This window comes from Macaca thibetana, chromosome 7 (assembly GCF_024542745.1).
Source record: "Macaca thibetana thibetana isolate TM-01 chromosome 7, ASM2454274v1, whole genome shotgun sequence".
Taxonomy (NCBI): Eukaryota; Metazoa; Chordata; class Mammalia; order Primates; family Cercopithecidae; genus Macaca; species Macaca thibetana.
Window position 1 is genome coordinate 112,227,774 of NC_065584.1, and position 22,118 is coordinate 112,249,891.

General features: G+C 52.7%; 1 long non-coding RNA gene and 7 other non-coding genes across 57 annotated transcripts in view; all 8 read right to left on the minus strand.

Moving 5' to 3' along the window:
* The window catches only part of LOC126958881 (uncharacterized), a 90,090-nt gene that overhangs the window by 58,239 nt on the left and 9,733 nt on the right, over window positions 1-22,118 (minus strand). For 43 of the 50 annotated variants that reach the window (XR_007727361.1, XR_007727354.1, XR_007727359.1 and 40 more), the window contains 8 exons: window positions 18,888-19,843; window positions 16,203-16,345; window positions 13,543-13,682; window positions 10,859-10,998; window positions 8,213-8,346; window positions 5,434-5,574; window positions 2,783-2,924; window positions 108-247 (listed from right to left, as the gene is read on the minus strand). This is a non-coding gene — a long non-coding RNA (uncharacterized LOC126958881). Of the gene's footprint in view, window positions 1-107; window positions 248-2,782; window positions 2,925-5,433; window positions 5,575-8,212; window positions 8,347-10,858; window positions 10,999-13,542; window positions 13,683-14,946; window positions 15,098-16,202; window positions 16,346-18,887; window positions 19,844-22,118 lie in introns of those variants that run through there. The other 7 variants (XR_007727362.1, XR_007727358.1, XR_007727356.1 and 4 more) reach the window with 6 other exon arrangements.
* LOC126960346 (small nucleolar RNA SNORD116) lies at window positions 2,457-2,551 on the minus strand. The gene has a single exon (XR_007727909.1). It is a non-coding gene; the product is annotated as a small nucleolar RNA SNORD116 (small nucleolar RNA).
* LOC126960341 (small nucleolar RNA SNORD116) lies at window positions 5,171-5,265 on the minus strand. Its single transcript, XR_007727903.1, has one exon. It is a non-coding gene; the product is annotated as a small nucleolar RNA SNORD116 (small nucleolar RNA).
* On the minus strand, window positions 7,875-7,969 carry LOC126960344 (small nucleolar RNA SNORD116). Its single transcript, XR_007727906.1, has one exon. It is a non-coding gene; the product is annotated as a small nucleolar RNA SNORD116 (small nucleolar RNA).
* LOC126960343 (small nucleolar RNA SNORD116) lies at window positions 10,637-10,731 on the minus strand. Its single transcript, XR_007727905.1, has one exon. It is a non-coding gene; the product is annotated as a small nucleolar RNA SNORD116 (small nucleolar RNA).
* On the minus strand, window positions 13,210-13,304 carry LOC126960347 (small nucleolar RNA SNORD116). The gene has a single exon (XR_007727910.1). It is a non-coding gene; the product is annotated as a small nucleolar RNA SNORD116 (small nucleolar RNA).
* LOC126960348 (small nucleolar RNA SNORD116) lies at window positions 15,873-15,967 on the minus strand. The gene has a single exon (XR_007727911.1). It is a non-coding gene; the product is annotated as a small nucleolar RNA SNORD116 (small nucleolar RNA).
* LOC126960345 (small nucleolar RNA SNORD116) lies at window positions 18,555-18,649 on the minus strand. Its single transcript, XR_007727907.1, has one exon. It is a non-coding gene; the product is annotated as a small nucleolar RNA SNORD116 (small nucleolar RNA).

Below are 22,118 nucleotides of genomic sequence, written 5' to 3' on the forward strand. Positions count from 1 at the left end.
CTTAAAGGCCTTGGCCGTGCCCTTAATGGCCTGCAGAACTGCTCCTTGCGGGTCTCAGAAATCCTAAAGACACCCTCACTCAGCACGCGGGACAGAGGAATGCTTACCGTCCTGAGCCATCCACCAGCACAGGGTGCACCGTGGATGCCAGGCCACACCGACTTCACGACTCCGTGGAGCCTTTGTTGCTCGTAAGCATCAACCATCTTCCTTGCAGCAGGCTGCGGGCCTTCCACGGCAACTGCCCCTGAGAAGTGTAAAGATATCACATGCATGCTTATAAAATGGGTCCAGGACCACTGGTCACCTCTTCAATGCCATTCTTGCTCACAGGGCAACTCACACACCTACTTTTCATTGACTGACCTTCATTACCATGATTGACCTTCATTACCATGAATATACCTGACGCGTGTCATCCTGTGGACACCTAGGAAGCATGTGTGACTCAAAGGACAGTATGTGCCCACTGCTGAATCTATTTGCTTGTGGCTGTGCATGTCTATGTGTGTATGTGTGTGTGAGAGTGACTGTATTTATGTGTCTCCCTCAGGCACATGTGTTTCTCAACACCACAAGGGGCAGTCATAGTCTGCAGCTTCCAGACCTGAACCTCCCTGCAACCCAAAGATCAAGACCCAGGCCTTCAATCAGTAGGATGTGAACTTTGACCTCACGACCATGCGGACATAGGCCCAAAGTCCCTTGACTAACAGCCACCAAGCCTGGCATGAGCACACATTCCTCCTCATGGGGCATCTGATGTCATGACCAGACACTCTCTGGCTGCCCTCTCAGGTTGAGGTGCACCTGGCAGAAAACCAACCACAACCAGCGCTGGAGGGCGCCACTGCAAAGCGCAGCACATCAGTTTGAAACTCAGTGTCAAGGCCAGAGGCGGTGGTCTTCCCAATCTAGCCAAAGAACCTCAAGACACTGGCTTCCTCCCCTCCACTCAGTCCACATGTCCGCACCATGCCCTCAGGACACCCTGAGGATGCTTTTCCAACAGGACATCTCTGCCTGACTCCCTAAGGACAAGGTTGACAGGACACAACGCCTGTCATTGTTCTTGCATCAGACACATCTACAGGGCTTCCCTGCACTGACCTCTGAGGCAATATCTGATCACACAGCCAACTTGATCACACTACTACCCACCACAATGCCTACAAATCAATGCTGTCTCAACACCACGGGGTCTACATGCACATTCCTGCTAAGTGAGCTGCAAGCCACAGAACCACCAACCTTTCCAGCTTTCCTAAGCCAACGGTGTGTCCTTTAGTGTGTCATTCCTGTCCTGGCCATGCTGAGACTTCAAACCAGTTAAGGGAGCTGAAATGCTATGCCTAGGGCATAGTGGAATCCAACACTAGAACATCACCAACACGCAGAGGCATCCCAAGTCAAGAGACTCTCTTTGGCAATGCCCTGGGACTGTATACGCATTGCCCAGAATTAACACAGACCTCCATGGACAGCCCCACACGACTGGAAACCACTGGAGAATCCCGGGCCAAGGCTACGGCACATTCCTTCTGGATGCCTTCAGGATGGAAATTGCTTTCCAAGCAGGAAAGAAGATCCTGAGCAGCGTTTGCTCACATGAGCTGCAGCAGGTGGGGCCGCCCAACAATGCATGCCAAGAGACCATTTCCAGGAAGATGTGCACAACGGTGGAGCCCACTACTCTGCTGAGAAGACCAGAAGTGACCCAGGGCCACAGACACCATCCTGACACTCATTTGCCCAGAGACATGCCCTCAAATACCTGCCCTGGCTGACCTGTCATCCACCAGAGAAATCCATGGAAAGTCCATCACCACCAAGTAACAGCCCAATGCAGCTGAAGACACACAGGTCCACATAAGCCCTCCATCACCTTTTCTCTGGCGTACTGTCCTGCCCAAGCCTTGGTCACTGCACCACGGTCATCTCATGGCTAGGGATGCAAAGAAATCCATGCCAGAGGGCACCTGTGACTGACGGTGGAAGGGGGCTGAAGAGGCTTTAGCCATCTGCGGCAACAACCATTGCTCTGCGCTCTCCTCCATCACCTTGGAACTCCCCTGTCATCAGCTAATGGAAAATGAAGACCAAGGTGTACCTGAGGCCTGGACCTCGTGCTCTCCTTGGCAGGGGACCTGTGACCCTGTCCTCTGCACAAAGATACCCACTGCAAGGTCCGAGTCTCCCTTCCTGGGAGCTCACCAGGTCAAGACCAGCCACACACTCCCCTAGGTCAAAACATTTCCACCTGGTTCCACGGCTGCCACATCACAGAGGGGCTGATCCCCCCACAACTGTCCCATCCATTTATGTCACACAGAGGGAATGTCCTAACATGCATGTGATAGGAGACTTTCATCTGTAAATGCCCTGGGTGGTAGAACCTATGGGAACCAGTGGAAGTTGTCCCTCACTCCTACAGTTCCCGGGGGAGGCAACGTGCTGGACCTCAGATCCGATGAGAACGACGGTATGAGTTCTCACTCATTTTGTTCAGCTTTTCCAAGGAATGTTTTTATAGGGGACTCATCATCGATCCAAGCACATTCGAAGGGGCAGGACGTTTGACATCACAGGCTGGGCAGTGGGTGAGCCGATGACACCTTCGGCCTCCTGGGGAACCCAGAGCCACACCACTGAACAACGGGCACAGATCATCGACTCTGGGAGTGGAACTCACCATGCCATTAGTAGCCTGCTGAGAAACAGTTCTTTGCAGGTACCAGAAACTCAAAAGACACCTCTGCACACAGGGCAGAGGAATGCTTACCATCCTGAGCCATCCACCAGCATGGGGTGCACCATAGACGCCAGGCCACACCAAATCAAGGACTCAAGGCAGCCTCCGTTGGTCAGAAGAATTGACCATCTTCTTTGCCAGCAAGTGGTAGACCTCTCATGACAAACTGCTGCTGAGAAGTGTAAAGAAATCAAATGCATGCTTGAGAAACGGGCCCAGGTTCACTGGTCACCACTTCAATGCCATTCTTTCCCGCAGGGAAACTTGCACGCCGGCGTCTACTTGTGCTCCATGACAGACTTCCATCATCATGAATATACCTGACCCATGTCACTCTGTGGACACCTAGGAAGCACACGTGACCAGAACAATAGCACACACCCATTGGTGCATCTGTTTGCCTGTGGCTGTGCACACCTGTGCATGTGTAGGCATGTGTAGGTGTGTCAGAGTGTGTCTGTGTGTATGTGCCTCCCTCACACATGTGTTTCCCAACAGCACAACATGTGGTCATAGGCGGCAGCCTCCAGACCTGGAAACCATCCCAACGCCTGCAACCAAATGGCTCAGGACACAGGCCTTCAATCAGTAGGATGCGAATTTTGACTTAGGGGTCAGATGGACATTGGCCTGAGGTCCCTCGACTAACAGCCACCACCCCTGGCACCAGCATACACTCCTCCTCATGGGGCATCTGAAGTTGTGACCAGACAATGTCTCTGGCCACCCTCCCAGGTAAGGCACACCTGGAACCAACCCAACCAAAACTCGCCCTGGAAGGCACCTTTGCAATGGCCAGCACATTGATCTTAGACAAGGCATCAAGGGCAGAGACAGTCTTCTGAACCCAACCAAAGGACCTCAAAACACACACTTCCTCCCTCCAATCAATTCACATGCCCACACCATGCCCTCAGGACACATGAAGGGAATGGTTACTTTTCCAACAGGACATTGCCACCTGAACCCCTGAAGACAAGGTGGACAGGACACCATCTTTCATTTTCCTTGCATTGGACACGCCTACAGGGCTTCCCTGCACCAATCTCTGAGCCAACATCCCACAATGCAGTCAACTTAAAAACACTACCACCCACCCCAGCGTCGGCAAGTCAACACCACCTCAACACCATCACCAGGTTTACACGCACACAGCTATGAAGTGAGCTGCAAGAATAGAACCACCAACCCTTTCCGACTGTCCTAAGCCAACTATGTGCCATGCCAAAGTGGCACAGCTGTCCTGGCTGCACTGTGATGTCAAACTGGCTAAGTGAGCTGAAACGCTTCACTGCCCTGAGGATGTAGCAGAATCCAATACTGGAACATCACCAACACACAAAGGTGAAGAGGCATCCCAAGTCAAGAGACTCTCCAAGGCAGTGCCCCAGGTAGAGCACATGCATTGCCTGAAATGCACATGGAACTCCACGAATATGCCAACTGTGACTGGACCCCATTGGAGGGTCCCAGGCCAGGGCCAGGGCACATTCCATCTGGACGCCTTCAGGATAGAGGCTGCTTTCAAAGCGGGAAATGGGATCCAGAGCAGTATTTGCTCACATAAGCTGCAGCAGGTGGGGCCACCTGGCAATGGCAGGCCAAGACACCATTTCCAGGAACATGTGCACTTCTGCTACTCTGCCAGGAAGACTGGAGTGACCCAGGACCACAGGCATCAGCCTGACCCTCGTGCTCCCTAGGACCTGCCCTCGAAGACTCCCACTGGCCAACCTGTCATCCACCAGAGAAATCCACGAAGACAGCCCATCACCACCGAATAACAGCCCAAGACCACTGATGGCATGCGTGTCCATGTGAGCCCTCTACACCTTTTCTCTGGGGTACCAGCCTCCTGCCCAGGCTTGGCCACCACACCACAAGAATCTCACAGCTCGAGAGGTGAAAAAATCTGTGCTGGGGGGCCCCTGCAATCGACCCTGAAAGTAGGGACAAAGAGGACTTGGCTGTCTGCTGCAACATCCATTGCTGTGCGCCCTCCCCTATCACCCTTGGCACATCCCTGTCCTCAGCTAACCAAAGATCAAGACCAAGGACTGCCTGAGTTCTGGGCCTCGTGGTCTCCCTGAAAGGAGAACTGGAACATGTACCTGTTCCTCTACGCAAGGAAGCCCGCAGCGATTTCCAGGTCTCCCTTCCTGGGAGCTCACCAGGTCAAGGCCAGCCCCACATTCCCCTAAGCCTGAGACATTTCCGTCCACTGCCATGGCCACTACTCCATCACAGAGCAGCCAATCACCCTATGACTCTCTGACCTGTGTACCGCACACAGAGGGAATGTTCCTAATGTGCATATGACAGAAGACTGTCATCTGTGAACGCCGTGGGTGGTGGAAGCTGTAGGGACTAGTAGAAGTCGTCCCTCACTACTACGGGCCCCAGAGGAAGCAATGTGCTGGACCTCAGTTCCGATGAGAACGACGGTATGAGTTCTCACTCATTTTGTTCAGCTTTTCCAAGGAATGTTTTTTTGGAGGACTCATCATCGATCCAAGCACATTTGAAGAGGTAGGACATTTGACACCACAGGCTGGGCAGTGCACGAGCTGATAACCTTAAAGGCCTCGGCCATGCCCTTAATGGCCCGAAGAACTGCTCCCTGTGGGTCTCAGAATCCTGAAGACACCCTCACGCAGCACGCGGGACACAGGAATGCTTACCGTCCTGAGCCATCCACCAGCACAGGGTGCACCGTGGATGCCAGGCCACACCGACTCCATGACTCAGTGGGGACTCCATTGCTCAGAAGAATTGACCATCTGCTGTGCCAGCAGGCAGTGGGCATCTCAAGGCAACTGCTCCTGAGAAGTGTAAAGACATCAAATGCATGTTTGTGAAACAGGCCCACGTCCACTGGTCACCATGTCAATGTCATTCTTTCCCATGGGGCAACTCGTATCTCTGCTTCTCCTTGGACTCTAGGACTGACCTCCATCTCCATATTCATACCACTACTCTGCTGGGAAGACCAGAAGTGACCCAGGGCCATGGACACCATCCTGACACTCACTTGCCCAGAGACATGCCCTCAAAGACCCATTCATACCTTACCTATGTCACTCCATGGACACCTACAAGTGTCTGTGGCCTAACAACTGCACACGCCCATTGCCGCATCTATTTGTGGCTGTGCACACGAGTGTGAATGAGTGTGAGTGTCTCTGTGTGGATGTGTCCCCCTCATGCACATGTGTTTCCCACCACCCCAGCAGGCAGTCACAGTCTGCAGCCTCCAGACCGGAACCAACCCCACAAAACCAAAGGCTCAAGACCCAGGCCTTCAATCAATAGCATGTGAACTTTGACCTCAAGGCCATGAGGAAAGAGGTCCAAGGTCCCTTGCCTAACAGCCACTACCCCGGGCATGAACACATTCTCCTCCTCACAAAGCATCTTATGTCATGACCAGACACTGTCTCTGGCCCCTTCACCAGGTGAGGTGCACCTGATGGAAAACCAACTACAACCAGCACTGGAGGGCGCCTTTGCAATGGCCAGCACATGGCTCTGAAACACAGCATCAAGGCCAGAGGTAGTCTTCCCAACCTAGCCAAATGACCTCAAGACACACACTTCCTTTCCTCCACTCAACCCATGTGTCCACACCATGCCCTCTGGACACCCAAAGAGAATGGCTGCATTTCCAAAAGGACGTCTCCACCTGACTCCCCAAGGACCAGGCAGACAGGACACACCGCCTGTAACACTGTCGTTGCATTGGATACACCCACAGAGTTTCCCTGCGCTGACCTCTGAGACAACATCGCATCATGCAGCCAGTGTCACAGTACCACCCACCACCCCAACGCCAGCAAGTCAACACTGCATCAACAGCATCAGGTCTACGTGCATGCAGCTACTAAGTGAGCTGCAAGATGTACAACAACCAATCCTTTCCAATTTTCCTGTGCCAACTGTGTGCCCTTGAAAGTGGCATGGCTGTCCTGCCTGCTCTGTGACTTCAAACCAGCTATGGGAGCTGAAATGCTTCATCACGCCTAGGGAGCAGCGGAGTCCAACACTAGAACATCACCAGCACACAGAGGTATGGAGACATGCCAAGTCAAGAGACTCGTTGTGGCAATGCCCCTGAGATTGCAAATGCACTGCTCGGTATGCACACAGACCATGGATAGCCCCATGCATGACTGGGGCCCACATGAGAGTCCAGGGCCAGGGCCAGGGCACATTCGCTCTGGACATATTTGGGATGGAAAGCGGGAATGATACAGAGCAGTATTTGCTCACAAGAGCAGCAGCAGGTGGGGCCGCCCGACAATGCAGGCCAACAAACCATTTCCAGGAAGATGTGCACAACGGTGGAGCCCACTACTTGGCTGGGAAGACCAGAAGTGACCGAGGGCCATGGACACCATCCTGACACTCATTTGCCCAGAGACATGCCCTCAAAGACCTGCCCTGGCTAACCTGTCGTCCACCAGAGAAATCCATGGAAAGCCCATCACTGCCAAATTAAAACCCAATGAAGCTGATGACACTCACATCCATGAGAGCCCTCTAGCACCTTTTCTCTTGGATACCATCCGGTCTACACCTTCACCACCAAAGCACACGTCTCATGGCTCGGGAAGCAAAGAAATATGTGCTGGGGGGACACTGTGACCAACACTGGTGGAAGAGCTGAAGAGCCACTGGCTGTCTCCCGTGGCACCCATTGCTATGCATTCTCCATCACTGCCCTTGGCACTCCCCTGTCCTCAGCTAACCAGAAATCATGAACAAGGTCTGCCCGAGGCCCAGGCCTTGTGCTCTCCTTGGTAGCAAAACTGAGACCTTGCCCTCTGCACGGAGACTCCAGCCATAAGGTCCAGGCCTCCCTTCCTGAAAGCTCACCAGGCTGAGGTCAGCCGCACACTCTCCTAGGATCGTGACATTTCTCCCCTCTTCCATGGCTGCTGCGCCATCACAGAGCAGCCAGTGTCCCCACGAATCTCCCACTCATGTACCTCACACAGACGGAATGTTCCTATTGTGCCTGTGACGTGAGACTTTCATCCATGGACGCCCTGGGTGGTGGAACCTATGGGAACCAGTGGAAGTTGTCCCTCGCTCCTACAGTCCCCGGGGGAGGCAACGTGCTGGACCTCAGATCCGATGAGAACGACGGTATGAGTTCTCACTCATTTTGTTCAGCTTTTCCAAGGAATGTTTTTTTGGGGGACTCATCATCGATCCAAGCACGTTTGAAAAGGCAGGATGTTTGACACCACAGGCTGGGCAGTGGGCGAGCCGATGACATTAAAGAACTTCGGCACCCTGGGGAAGCCAGAGCTGCACCACTGACCAACCGGCACAGACCATCCACTCTGGGAGTGGAACTCGCCATGCTATTAATGGCCTGCTGAGAAACTGTTCCTTGCAGGTCTCGGAAATTCTAAAGCCACCGTCTCTCATCACACGGGGCAGAAAAATGCTTACCTTTCTGAGCCACCCGCCAGCACGGGGTGCACAGTGGATGCCAGGCCACACGGAATCCACGTGGGCCTATGTTGCTCAGAAGCATCGACCATCTTCCCTGACAGCAGGCAGCGGACCTCCCACGGCAACTGTCCCTGAGAAGTGTAAACAAATCAAATGCATGCTTGAGAAACAGGCCCAGGTTCACTGGACACTTCAATGCCATTCTTTCCCACAGAGCAACTCACACACCTGCTCCTCCTTGGCCTCCACGGCTGACCTCCATCTCCATGAATATACCTTACCCGTGTCACTCTGTGGACACCTAAAAGCATGTGTGGCCAGAACCACCGCACGTGCACACTGCTGCATCTATTAGCCTATGACTGTCTGTGCCTGTGTGTGTGTGTGGGATAGAGTGTGAGTATGAGTGTGAGTGTATGAGAGAGTGTGTGTGTGTATGTGTGAGAATGTTAGTTGAAATGGGTATGTGTTTGTCTCCCTAATGCACCTGTGGGTGCCAACACCACAATGGGCAGTTATAGGTTGCAGCCTCCAGACCTGATCCACCCAGCAACCTGATGGCTCAAGACCCACGCCTTCAATCAGTGGCATGTGAACTTTGACCTTGGGGCCATGTGGAAACAGGTCACAGGTCTCTCACCCAGCAGCCACCACCTCTGGCAGGAGCACAGGCTACTCCTCTTCCTCATGGGAATGCTGATGTCATCACAAGACACTGTCTCTGACCACTCTCTTAGGTGAGGTGCAACCTGGTGCAAAACCAACCACAACCAGCTCCAGAGGGGACCTTTGCAAAGTCCAGCACATTGGTCTGAAACTCAGCGTTAAGGCCAGAGGCAAGACTAGCAACCCAGCCACAGGCCCTCAAGATACACGCCTCCTCCCCTCCACTCAGTCCATGTGCCCACACTGTGCCCTCAGGACACCCAAAGAAAATGGCTGCTTTTCCAACAGGACGTCCCTACCTGAACCGCAAGGACCAGGTTGACAGGACACACCGCCTGTCATCATTCTTGCATTGGACACGCCCACAGGGCATCCCTGCACTGACCTCAGAAGCAATGACCCATCATGCAGCCAATCTGACCGCACTACTACCCACCCCAACACTGGCAAGTCAACACTGTATCAACACCACCCGGTCCACATGCATGCGGCTACTAAGTGAGCTGTGAGCTGTAGAAGCACCAATCCATTCCAACTTTCCTAAGCCAACCATGTGCCCTTGAAAGTAGCATGGCTGTCATGGCTGCACTGTGAATTCAAACTGGTTACGGGAGCTAAAATGCTTCATCATGCATAAGGCATAGCGGAATCCAACACTGGAACATCGTCAACATGCAGAGGCATGGAGACATCCAAAGTCAAGAGACTTTCTGTGGCAACACCCCTGGGATTGCACACGCATTGCCCGGAATGGACACGGACCTCCATGGACAGGCCCACACGTGACTGGAGACCACAGGACGGTACTCGGCCTGGGCCAGGGCACATTCCCTCTGGACGCCTTTGGGACGGATGCTGCTTTCAAAGTGAAAAAAAGGATTAAGAGCAGCATTTGCTCACACGAGCTGCAGCAAGTGGGGCGCCTGGCAATGGCAGGCCAAGAGACCATTTCCAGGAAGATGTACACAACGGTGGAGCCCATAACTCTGCCAGGAAGATCGGAGTGACCCAGGGCCACAGGCAGCAGCCCAAACCTCACACACCTGGCAACTTTCCTTGAAGATCCCTGCTGCACAATCTGTCACCCATCAGAGAAATACACAGAAAGTCCAGCACACAGACAGCCCAAGACCACTGATGACACACACCTGTCCACGTGAGCCCCCTACCACCTTTTCTCTGGAATACCAGAGAATACGTCCTACCCAGGTCTCTACAACACCACCAGCATCTCACAGTTCAGGAGGCAAAGAAATCCATGCTGGGGTGACCCTGAGACCAATGCTGGGGGGAGGGTCAAAGAGGCTTTGGCCATCTGCTGCAACACCCATTGCTCTGCACTCTCCCCCATCACCCTTGGCACTCCCCTGTCCTCAGCTAACTGAAAAGCAAGATCAAAGTCTGCCTAAGGCTAGGACCTCATGCTCTCCATAGTAGGGGGACCAGGACCCTCTCCTGTGTGTGAGGATGGCTGACACAAGGTCCAGGTCTCCCCTCCTGGCAGCTCACCAGGCCCAGGTCTGCCACACACTCCTCTAGGCCTGCGATTTTTCTGTCCGCTTCCACAGCCGCCACGCCATCACACAGCAGCCAGTCCCTCCACAACTCTCCTAATCGTGTACCTCACACAAAGGGAATGTTCCTAATGTGTGTGTAATGGGAGACATTTACTTGCAGACGGCCTGGGTGGTGGAACCTACAGGGACCAGTGGAAGCTGTCCCTCACTCCAATAGTCTCTGCTAGAGGCAAGTGCTGGACCTCAGTTCCGATGAGAACGACGGTATGAGTTCTCACTCATTTTGTTCAGCTTTTCCAAGGAATGTTTTTATGGGGGACTCATCATCGATCCAAGCACATTTGAAGAGGCAGGATGTTTGACACCATGCCATTAGTGGCCTTGTGAGAAACAGCTCATGGTGGGTCTTGGAAATCCAAAAGACACCCTCACTCAGCACATGGGGCAGAGAAATGCTTACCGTCCTGAGCAATCCACCAGCACAAGGTGCACCCAGGAAGCCAGGCCACACTGACTCCAGGACTCTGCAGGGCCTTTGTGGCTCAAAAGAATTGACCATCTTCCTTCCAGCAGGCGGCGGGCCTCCCATGGCAACTGCCCCTGAGAAGTGTAAACAAATAAAATACACACTTGAGAAACAGGCCCAGTTCCACTGGTCAAAACTTCACTGCCATTCGTTCATGCGTGGCAACTTGCACGTCTTCCTTCTGTTGGCCTCCATGAGTGACCTCTGTTTCCATGATTGTACCTTACTAGTGGCACTCTGCAAACACTTCGGAGCTGTGTGTGGCGCCAGAATGACCACACACACCTATTGCTCAGTGGCTATGTGCATGCATGTGTGTGTGTGTGTGTGTGTGTGTCTCCCTCATGCACATGTGTTTTCCAACACATGAGTTTACCAACATGGCAACATGCAGTCACAGTCTGTGGCCTCCAGGCCTGAGCCCCCATCAACCGGACAATTCAAGACCAAGACCTTCAATCAACAGGATGTAAACTCTGACCTTGGGCCATGCAGACATAGGCCCAAGGTCCCTCACATAACAGCCACCACCCCTAGCCTGAGCACAAGCTCCTCCTCACAGGGCATCTGATGTCCTGACCAGACACCATCTCTGGCAGCACTCCCAGGAAAGGTGCACCTGGCACAAAACCAATCACAACCAGCACTGGAGCACGCCTTTGCAACGGTCAGGATGTGACTCTGAAACTCGGCATCAAGGCCAGAGGCAGTCTGCCCAATCTAGGCAAACGACCTCAAGACATGGGCTTCCTCTCCTTCACTCAGTCAATGTACCTGCATCATGCCCCTCAGGACACCTGAAGGGAATGGCTGCTTTTCCCACAGGACGTCCCTGTCTAACGCGCCAAGGACCAGGCAGACAGGACACATGGCCTTCCATCATCCTTGCATTGATCACACTCAAAGGCCTTCCTTGCACCGACCTCCAAGGCAACATCCCACCACGCAGCCACCTTGGATGCAGTACCATCCTCCCCAACACCTGCTAGTCAACACCGTCTGACAACCACCACCAAGTCTATATGCACATGGCTACTAAGTGAGCTGCGAGCCACAGAATGACCAATCCTTCCCAACTTTCCTAAGCCATTGGCATGCCCTTCAACATGGCATAACTGTTCTGGCTGCACTGAGACTAATGGGGTTGAAACACTTCATCACGCCTAGGGCATAGCTAAATTCAACACTTGAGTATCACCAACGTGCAGAGGAGTGGAAGCATCTCAAGTCAAGGGACCCTCCATGGAAGGCACCTGGGATTAAATACGCATTGTTTGGAATGCACATGGACCTCCATGGACAGCTCCAAGTGTGACGGAATCCCACAGGAGAGTTCCGAGCAAGGGCCAGGGCCAGGGCACGTTCCCTCTGAAAGTCTTCGGGATGGAAGTTGCTTTCAAAGCGGGAAGTAAGATCCACAGCAGTAATTTCATCACACGAGCTGCAGCGTGTAGGGCTGCACGGCAATGGTGGGCCAAGAGACCATTTCCAGGAAGATGCACACAACGGTGGAGCCCTCTACTCTCCCAAGAAGACTGGAAGTGACCCAGGGCAACGGGATACAGCTCGACCCTCATGCTCCTTGGATCTGCCCTTGAAAACACCATGGGCTGACCTGTCATCCACAAGAGAAATCCATGGAAAGCCCATCACTGCCAAATGACAGCCCAAGAACACTGATGACACACATGTCCATGTGAGCCCTCTACCACCTTTGCTCTGAGGTACTGTCCTGCCCAGGCTCAGCCACCACACCATGGGCAACTCATGGCTCAGGAGGCAAAGAAATCCCTGCCGGGGGGTCCCTGTAACCAGCACTAGGGGGAGGGCCAAAGAGGCTTTGGCTGTCTGCCACAACACCCATTGCTCTCCATTGTCCCCCATCACTTTGGCACTCCCCTCTCCTCAGATAACTGAAAATCGAGACCAAGGTCTGTCTGAGGTCTGGGCCTTTTGCTCTCCTTGGCATAAAAACAAAGACCCAGTCCTCTGCGTAGAGACGCCCATCGGGAGGTCAGGGTCTCCCTTCCTGGGAGCTCACCAAGCCAAGATCAGTTGCACATGATCCTAGGTCTGCAATTCTACCCACTTCTACAGCCACCATGACATCACAGTGCAGCCGATTCCCCCATGACTCTTCTACTCGTGTTCCTCACACAGACGGAATATTCCTATTGTGCCTGTGATGTGAGACTTTCATCCGTGGACGCCCTGGGTGGTGGAACCTATGGGAACCAGTGGAAGTTGTCCCTAACTCCTACAGTCCCCGGGGGAGGCAACGTGCTGGACCTCAGATCCGATGAGAACGACGGTATGAGTTCTCACTCATTTTGTTCAGCTTTTCCAAGGAATGTTTTTATAGGGGACTCATCATCGATCCAAGCACATTCAAAGGGGCAGGACGTTTGACACCACAGGCTGGGCAGTGGGCAAGCTGATGACCTTAAAAACCTTCGGCCCCCCTGGGGAAGCCAGAGCCACACCACTGAACAACGCGCACAGACCGTTCACTTTAGGAGTGGAACTCACCATGCCATCAGTGGCCTGCTGAGAAACAGCTCCTTTCAGGTCTCGGAAATCCCACCCCCACTCAGCACGTGGGGCAGAGGAATGCTTACCGTCCTGAGCCATCCACCAGCAGGGGGCGCACCGTGGATGCTAAGCCACACCAGCTCCAGGACTTTGGGGGCCTTTGTGGCTGAGAAGAACTGACCATGTTCATTGCCAGCATACGGCGGGTGTCCCATGATAACTGCCCCTGAGAAGTGTAAAGAAATCAAATGCACGCTTGAGAAATGGGTCCAGGTTCACTGGTCGCTTCAACGCCACCCTTTTCCACAGAGCAACTCACATGTCCACTTCTCCTTGGCCTCCATGATGGACCTCCATTTTTATAAACATACCTGACAGTGTCACTTTCTAGACACTTAGGAAGCATGTGTGGCCAGAACGACCACATGTACCTGTTGCTGCGTCTATTTGCCTGTGGCTGTACATGACTGTGTGTGCGATAGTGTGAGCGTGTGTGTTTCCCGCATGCACATGTGTTTCCCACACCGCAACAGGAAGTCACAGTCTACAGCCTCCAGACCTGAAGCCCCTGCAACCCAAAGGCTCAAAACCAAGGTCTTCAATCAGTAGGATGCAAACTTTGACTTCGGGGCCATGAGGACATAGGCCTGAGGTCCCTCACCTATCAGCCACCACCCCTGGAGTGAGCACACTCTCCTCCTCATGGGGCACCTGATGTTGTGACCTGACACTGTCTCTGGCCACACTCCCAGGTGAGGCTCATGTGACGAAAAACCAACCACAACCAGCACTTGAGGGCGCCTTCTCAATGACAAACCCATCAGTCTGAAAATGGCATCAGGCCAGAGCCAATCTTCCCAACCTAGCCAAAGGATCTCAAGATGCGGGCTTCCTCCCTTCCACTCAGTCCACATGCCTGCACTGCGCCTTCAGGACACTCGAAGGGAATGGCTGCTCTCTAACAGGACGTCCCCGCCCAAGGACCAGGCTGACACGACACACTGCCTTCCATTGTCCTTGCATTGGTTACATCCACAGGGCTTAAACTCTGAGGCAACATCCCATCATGCAGCCAACTTGACTGCACTACCACCCACCCCAACTCCTGCAACTCTACACTACCTCAGCACCATCACCAGATCTACATGTACACGGCTACTCATAAGGTGCAATCTGCAGAACCACTAATCCCTTCCAACATTTCTAATGCAGTCATGGGCCCCTCAATATGATATGGGTGTCCTGGCTGCACTGTGACCTCAAACTGTTTGAGGGAGCTGAAATGCTTCATCACCCTTAGGGTGTAGCAGAATGCAACACTGGAACATTACCAACACGGGAGGTGCAGGGGCATCCCAAGTCAAGGAACTCTCTATGGCAGGCCCCTGGAATGGTATACATGTTGCCTGGAATGTACCCGATCTCCATGGATAGCCCCATGTGTGACCGACGCCCACAGAAGAGTTCTGGGCCAGGGCCAGGGCACATACCCTCTGGACGCCTTCAGGATAGAAGCTGCTTTCAAAGTGGGAAAGACGATCCAGAGCCATACTTGCTCACACGAGCTGCAGCAGGTGGGGCTGCCCGGCAATGGCAAGCCAAGAGACCATTTCCAGGAAGATGTGCACAATGGTGGACCCACTACAATGTCAGGAAGATGAGAAGTGACTGAGGGCCAGGGGCACGAGTCTGACCCTCATATTCCCTGGGACCTATCCTCTAAGATCGCTGCTGGCCAACTTGTCATCCACTAGAGAAGTAAATGGAAAGCCCATCACTGCTGAACAACAGCCCAACAATGCTGATGACACACATGTCCACATGAGCCCCCTACCGCCTCCTCTGTGGGGTACCTTCCAGTCCAGGCTTCCACCGTGGCACCAGGGGCATCTCACGGTTCAGGGGATGAAGAAATCCCTGCTGGGGGGCCTCCATGACCGGATGCTGGGTGGAGGGCCAAAGCAGCTTTGGCTATCTGTCACAACACCCTTTGTTAATACACTGTCCCCTATCATCCTTGACACTCCCTTGTCCTCAGCAAACCAAAAATCAGGACCAACATCTGCCTGAGACGTGGGCCTTGTGCTCTCCCTGGCAACAAAACAAGGACTCAGTCCTCTGCTGAGAGATGCCCGCCATGAGGTCCAGGTCTCCCTTCCGAAGAGCTCAACAAGCCAACATGAGGTGCACACTACCCTAGGCCTGCAATATTTCCATCCCTTCCACAGCTACCGCACCACCACAGAGCAGTCGCTCCCCCCAGGACTCTCCCACCTGTGTACCTCACACAAAGGGAATGTTCCTAACCTCTGTGTGATGGGAGCCTTTGGCCTGTGGATGCCCTGGGTGGTGGAACATATGGGAATCAGTGGAAGCTGCCCCTCGCTCCTACAGTCCCTGGGGAAGCCAATGTGCTGGACCTCAGATCCGATGAGAACGACGGTATGAGTTCTCACTCATTTTGTTCAGCTTTTCCAAGGAATGTTTTTATTGGGGACTCATCATCGATCCAAGCACATTTGAAGAGGCAGGACGTTTGACACCACAGGCCGAGCAGTGGGTGAGCCAATGACGTTAAAGACCTTCGGCCCCCATAAAGCCATGCCACTGAGCAATGAGTGCAGATCATCCACTCTAGGAGAGGAAGTCACCATGCCATTAGTGGTTAGCCAAGAACCTGCTCCTTGTGCGTCTTGGAAATCCGAAAGACACCCTCACTCGGCATGCAGGGCAGAGAAATGCTTACCGTCCTGAGTCACCTGCCAGCACGTGGTGCATCATGGATGCCAGGACCACATAAAATCCAGGACTCCATGTGGCCTTCGTTGCTCAGAGGAATGGAGTGTCTTCCTTCCAGCAGTTACACCACGCCTCCCACAGCAATTGCCTCTGAGAAGTGTAAAGAAATCAAATAACACACTTGAGAAATGGGCCCAGGTCCACTGGTCAACACTTCAATCCCACTCTTTCCTGCGGGGTAGCGTGCACACCTGTTATTCCCCTGGCTTCCACGATACTTTACACGTGTTACTCTGTGGATAACTAAAAGCATGTGTGGTCACACACGCCCATTGCTACGTGTATTTGCCTGTGGTTCGGCATGCCTGTGTGCGTGTGTGTGTGTGTGTATATGAATGTATGTGTGTATATGAATGTATGTGTGTGTGTCTCCCTCACCACATGTGTTCCTGACACATGTGTTTCCCAACACAGCAATAGGCAGTCATAGTCTGCAGCCTCCTGGCCTGACAAGCCACCAACCCAACAGCTGAAGGACTTCAATCAGTAGGATGTAAATTTTGACATGCAAGTCATGCGGACATATAGGCCTGAGGTGGCTCGCCTACCAGCCACCTCCCCTGGTGTGAATACATGCTCCTCCTCACGGGACATCTGATGTCCCGAGCAGACACTGTCTCTAGCAGCCCTCTCAGGTGAGGCATACATGGTGGAAAACCAATCACAACCTGCGCTGGAGGGCGACTTTGCAATGGCCAGCACATCGGTCTGAAACTCGGCGTCAAGGTCAGAGGTGGTCTTCCCAACCTAGCCAAAGGACCTCAAGACACGGGCTTCCTCCCTCCACTCAGTCCATGTGCCTGCACCATGCCCTCTGGACATACAAAGGGAATGGCTGCTTTACCAACAGGATGTCCCCCAACCGATGTCCCAAGGACCAGGCGGACAGGACACACTGTCTTTCATTTTCCTTGCACTGGACACACCCACAGGGCTACCCTGTACTGACCTCTGAGGCAACATCCTATCATGCCACCAACTTGACTGCACTACTGCCTGCTGCAATGCCTGAAAGTCAACACTGCCTGAGCACCACCACTGGGTCTACATGCAGGCAGCTAGTGAGTGAGCTGCGAGCTCAGAACCACCCATCCTTTCCAACATTCCTAAGTCATCCGCATGCCCTTCAACATGGCATGGCTGTCCTGGCTGCACTGAGACTTCAAACCAGTTAAGGGAGCCAAAACAGTTCATCACCCCTAGGGTGTAGTGGAGTCCAACACTTAAATATTGCCAACATGCAGAGGTGCAAGGCATCCCAAGTCAAAGGACTCTGTGGCAGCACCCCTGGGATTGCACACGCGTTGCATGGAATGCACAGACCTCCTTGGATAGCCCCAAGCGTGACCAGTGCCCACGGCAGAGACTTGGGCCAGAGGCAGGGCAGGGCATATTCACTCCGGACCTTCAGGACGGAAGCTGCTTTACAAGCAGGAAAGAGGATCCAGAGCAGTATTTGCTCACATGAGCTGCAGCAGGTGGAGCTGCCCAACGATGGCGGGCCAAGAGACAATTTATAGGGAGATTTGTACAACAGAGGAGCCCATTACTCTCCTGGGAAGGCTGGAAGTGATCCAGGGCCACAGACACCAACTTAATCCTCATGCTCCCTAGGATCTGGCCTCAAAGACCTCTGCCGGCCAACCTCTCATCCACCAGAAAAATCCATGGAAAGTCCATCACCGCCAAAAGACAGCCCAAGCCTGCTAATGACACTCGTGTCCCTGTGAGCCCTCTATCACCTTTCTCTGGAGTACCTTCCTGCTCAAGACTCCGCCATTGCACCACAGGCATCTCACAGCTCAGGAGGCAAAGAAATCCCTTCCAGGGGGGCTCCTGTGACCGATGCTGCAGGGTAGGCTGAAGAGGCTTTCACTGTCTGCCAAGACACTGCTCTGCACTCTCCCCTATCACCTTGGCACTCCCCTGTTCTCAACTAATCAAAAATCAAGACCAAGGTCTGCCTGAGGTCTGGGCCTCGCGCTCTCCTCCACATGAAAACAGACACCAGGTCTTCCGCACTGAGATGACCACTGTGAAGTCTGGGTCTTCCTTCTGGGAGCTCGCAGCACACTCCCCTATGCTGGCAACATTGCTGCCTGCTTCCACGGCCACCGCGCCATCACAGAGCGGCCGAACGCCCCATGACTCTCCCACCCATGTACCTCACACAGAGGGAATGTTCCTAATGTGCCTGTGACATGAGACTTTTGTCTGCGGATGCCCTGGGTGGTGGAACCTATGGGAACCAGTGGAAGCTGCCCCTCACTCCTACAGTCCCCGGGGGAGGCAACGTGCTGGACCTCAGATCCGATGAGAACGACGGTATGAGTTCTCACTCATTTTGTTCAGCTTTTCCAAGGAATGTTTTTTTGGGGGACTCATCATCGATCCAAGCACATTCAAAGGGGCAGGACGTTTGACACCACAGGCCGGGAAGGAGTGAGTCGATGACCTTAAAGACATTCAGCATGCTGGGGAAGCCTGAGCCACATCACTGAGCAATGGGCACAGACCATCCACTCTAGGAGTGGAACTCGTCATGCCATTTGCTGCTGAGAAACAGCTCCTTGAAGGTCTAGGACATCCAAAAGCCACCCTCATTCAGCACGTGGAGCAGAGAAACGCTTACCATATTGAGCCATCCACCAGCATTGGGTGCACCATGGACGCCAGGCCACAGTCACTGCAGGACTCTGCAGGGCCTCCATTGCTCAGAAGAATCAACCATCTTCCTTGCGAGCAGGCGGTGGGCCTCCCAAGGCAACTTCTCCAAGGAATTGTAAAGACATCAAATATACACTTGAGAAACAGGCCCAGGTACACTGCTCACCACTTCCATGCCATTCTCTCCCGCAGGTCAACTAGTGCAACTGCTTGTCCTTGGCCTCCATGATTGATCTCCAACTTTATGAATATACCTTACCCATGTCATTCTGTGGACACCTAGGGAGTATGTGTGGCCAGAACTACTGCACACGCCTGCTTCTGTGTCTATTTGCCTTTTTCTGTGGGCTCGTGTGTGTGTGTGAGAGAGACTGTGTGTGTGTGTGTTATTTTGAGTCTGTGTGTTGTTTCATTGTATGTGTGTATGTGTGTGTGTGTGTCCCTCCCTGGGGTGCACATGTTTCCGAACACTGCAAAGGGCCATCATAGGCTGCAGCCTCCAGGCCTGACCCTGCGGCAACCCGACAGCTCAAGAACAAGGTCTTCAATCAGTAGGATGTGATCTCTGACGTCAGGCCATGCAGACATAGGTCTGAGGTCCCTCGCCTAACAGCCACCACTCCTGGCGCGAGCACACGCTTCTCCTCCTGGGGCTGCTGATGTCTGGAACTGACATTGTCTCTGGCCACTCTCCCAGGTGAGGTGTACTTAGCTGAAAACCAACCACAACTAGCACTGGAGAGTGCCATCACAACAGTCAGCCCGTCAGTCTGAATCTCGGCATCAAGCCCAGGGGCAGTCTTCCCCATGTAGCCAAGGCACCTCAAGACATGAGCTTCTTCCCCTCCACTCAGGCCTGGTGCCTGCACCATGCCCTCAGGACATCTGAAGTTAATGCCTCCTTTTATTACAGGATGATCCCTACAAGGACGAAGCAGACAGGACACATCACCTTCCATCACCCTTGCCCTGATCACATCCACAGGATTTTTATGCACTGACCTCCCAGGCAACGTCCCATCATGGAGCCAACTTGACAGCACTATCACTCACCCCAATGCCCTCAGGTGAACACCGCCTCAACACCACCACCAGGACTAATTAATATTGTCAAAATACCCACACTACCCAAAGTTATCTACTGATTCAGTATAATCCCCATCAAAATCACAATCACATTTTTCCACAAATAGAGAAAAAAATCGTACAATTTATCTGGATCCACAAGAGACCCAAAATGATTTCCAACTATATAACAAAGCTATAGTAATTCAAAATACTAGAATACTGACAAAAACCAGATATAATGTAATGGAAAAGAATGAAGAATGCAGAAATAAATCCATGTACTCCACTCAATGTATCTTTGACATGGGTGCTCAGAGCACGATTTCTCTAACTAATCATATATGGCATACTGGATATCCACAAATTAAAAAAAAAAAAACAAAGGAAACTGTATCCTTACCTCACAACATACACAAAAATCAACTCAAAATAAATAAAGTATTTAAAGATACATCTTGACATTGTAAAACTAGAAGAAAATACATGGAAACCCTTCTTGTTTTTGTCAATCATTTTTTGAATATGACACTAAAAGTATAACCAACAAAAGCAAAAATACGTAAGAAAGACTACATCAAACCTAAAACGTTTGTACACGAAAGTAAACAATCAACAGAACAAAAGAGGAAACGCACAAAATGAGAGAAATATTTGCATATCATATATCTCACAAGGCTTTCATATGCAGGATGGGCATGGTAACTCATGCCTAAAATGTCAACACTTTCGGGGGCCATGGTTTGAAGATTCCTTGAGCCTATGAGTTTGAAATCAGCCTGCGCAACACAGTGAGACCCCCCCGTCTCTACCAAAAAAAAAATTAAAAAACAATTAGCTAGATGTGTTGGCATGTACCTGTAGTCCCAAGAGCATGAGGTGGGAGGCTCTCTAGCACCTGGGAAGTTGAGGCTGCAGTGAGCCATGATTTTGGCAATGCTTTCCATGCTGAGCAACACAGCAAGATTTGTTTCAAAAAAGAAACGAAGGAAGGAAGGAAGGAAGGAAGGAAGGAAGGAAGGAAGGGAGGGAGGGAGGGAGGGAGGGAGGGAGGGAGGGAGGGAGGGAGGGGGGGGGGAGGGGAGGGGGGGGGGGAGGAGACAAAGGGAGGAAAAGAGGGGGAGAGGGAGGGGGAGGGGGAGGGGGAGAGGGAGGGGAGAGAGTGTGGGGAGAGGGAGGGGGAGAGGGAGGGGAGAGAGTGTGGGGAGAGGGAGGGGGGAGAGGGTGTGGGGAGAGGGAGGGGAGAGGGGGGTGGGAGGGGGAGGGGGAGGGGGGGGGAGGGGGGGGGGGGAGGGGAGAGGGAGGGAGAGGGGGAGAGGGAAGGGGAGGGGGGGGGGGGAGGGGAGAGGGAAGGGGAGAGGGAGGGGGAGGGGAGAGGGAAGGGGAGAGGGAGGGGGAGGGGAGAGGGAAGGGGAGAGGGAGGGGGAGGAGAGGGGAAGGGGAGAGGGAAGGGGAGAGGGAGGGGGAGGGGAGAGGGAGGGGGAGGAGAGGGGGAGGGGGAGGAGAGAGGGAAGGGGAGAGGGAGAGTGATAGTGCCATCAAGTTGGCTGCATGATGGGACGTTTTGTATTTTGTATTTTTAGTAGAGACAGGCTTTCACCATGTTGGACAGGCTGGTCTTGAACTGCTGGCCTCAGAGATCCACCCGCCTCAGCTTCCCAAAGTGCTGGGATTACAGACATAAGCCACCGTGCCCGGCCCCAATTCTTGAAGAAGAAATAATTATCTTTAACAAAACAGCATCAACAACTCTGAGCGGAAAACTGATAGAACTAGAAGGAAAAATAGATAAGTCCACCATTATAATTTGAGAGCTCCATAGCCTTTTTTGAGTCCCCAAAATAGATGAGTGCCAATAGATGAAGCAGTCAGAAAATCAGTAAGGGGATAGTTAACTTGAATAGCATTATCAGTTAACTTAATTTGACATTTTCAGAACAGTCCATCCACCGACAACAGAATACATGTTACCCTCAAGCTCACCATGAAATATTACCAAGAAAGATCACCTCTGGGCCATAAGACACACACTGACAAATTTGAAATAACAGAAAAAATATAAAATATGCTCTCAGTTCACATTGGAATCAAACTACACTAGAAATCTATAACTGAAAAACAGCTGGAAAAC